At 43.8% G+C, this 1,539-nt stretch overlaps 1 protein-coding gene and 1 pseudogene across 1 annotated transcript in view; both read right to left on the reverse strand.

Annotated features, from left to right (window-relative positions):
* LOC102240832 (dihydropyrimidinase-related protein 2) overlaps positions 1-1,539 on the reverse strand; it is a gene marked incomplete at its 3' end in the record, with an annotated part of 74,998 nt that overhangs the window by 59,124 nt on the left and 14,335 nt on the right. The gene's annotated exons all lie outside the window — the stretch shown is intronic.
* Positions 1-1,539, reverse strand: part of LOC102240532 — a 4,943-nt pseudogene that overhangs the window by 2,445 nt on the left and 959 nt on the right.

Raw genomic sequence — 1,539 nt, forward strand, 5'->3', positions numbered from 1 at the left:
GCAAGCAGGCCAGCAGGGGGGTCAGTTGGTGGCGATCAGGCCAGCAGGGGTGTCAGTTGAGGGTGAGCCAGCTGGCAGGGGGGCAGTTTGGGGTGAGAAGGCTGGCAGACAGAGTGGTTAGGGACGATCAGGCAGGCAGGCTGGTAAGCGGTTCCCCCGAGGGGTCACAGATTGGAGAGGGTGCAGGCTGGGCTGAGGGACACACCCCCCCCTGCACGAATTTTGTGCACCAGGCCACTAGTTAATTAATATAAAACTCAAGAGTCAGCCAGAATGTAAACTTCAAAATATAATGGGGAAATTTCCCATTCAAAATAGCAACAAAACATCTGGGAATAAATGTAACAAAAAAATTTCAGAAAAATAGAACAAAGGGCCTGAAAAGAGAGGATATAATATAAAGTTAGGAAGAAAGCCTGATTATCTTTAAAAATATGTCTTTTAATTCAGTATATAAATTTAATATAATGTGATGTAGAGGGCCACCTGGGAGGCACCTAGGCATTTTCTTATAATTATTGTCAGCTGAACTCAGAGCTTAGGCAGAGCCACGCCCTAGGAACATGCTTCCCCAATAAGGCTGGACATGTTAATCAGGCAGGCGTGGAACTAGATATGTAAATCTAGGCCTTTAAAATAAACCTGCTGTGTGTCTCAGGCCCCGCTTTTGCCGCCTCTCCATCAGAGAGGATGGCGCCCACCTGGCCCCAGCTTAAAATCTATTTCTGCATCTTGGTCTTTCTTTAATTTCTTAATCCCCAGCTCCTCCGCTCAAGAACCTGTCGTTTTCCCGTGCGGGTCGCGGGAAACAGAAACAGCCCACCACAATGTGATAAAAATCACATCAGGTTTCTGTAGTTGAAAATAACTTTCATGGAAATTGCAAATGAGTAATGACAAAATGAAGAAAAGTGAAGATATTAAAAAATTACAGCTCACTGGTTGAGCATTGACCTATGAACTAGGAGGTCAGGGTTCAACTCCTGGTCAGGGTACATGCCTGGGTTGCAGGCTCAATCCCCAGTGTGGGTGTGCAGGAGGCAGCCAATCAATGATTCTTTCTCATCATTGATGTTTCTATCTCTCTCCCCCTCTACCTTCCTCTCTGAAATCAATACAAATATATGTATATTTAAAAAACTTACAGTAACTAAAGTGGCATTGAAATATTGTGACATTAGTAAGGCAGATCAGTGGAACAAAGCAGGAAGCCCAAACACATCCAGACATATATACAAAGTTGAGTATATAAAAACTACTGGTAAGTGAAGAAACATCAATTATTTAGTAATTGCCATTAGGACAACTAGCTAACTATCTGAAAAATTGTTATACCTTACTTCAAGTTATAAATAAAAATTAATTGCCAGCCCTGACCGGTTTGGCTCAGTGAATAGAGCATCAGTCTGTGGACTCAAGGGTCCCAGGTTCGATTCTGGTCAGGGGCATGTACCTTAGTTGCGGGCACATCCCCAGTAGGGAGTGTGCAGGAGGCAGCTGATCGATGTTTCTCTCTCATCGATGTTTCTAACTCTCTAT

The sequence above is a fragment of the Myotis brandtii genome, unplaced genomic scaffold (assembly GCF_000412655.1).
Source record: "Myotis brandtii unplaced genomic scaffold, ASM41265v1 scaffold990, whole genome shotgun sequence".
In the NCBI taxonomy this organism is placed as follows: Eukaryota; Metazoa; Chordata; class Mammalia; order Chiroptera; family Vespertilionidae; genus Myotis; species Myotis brandtii.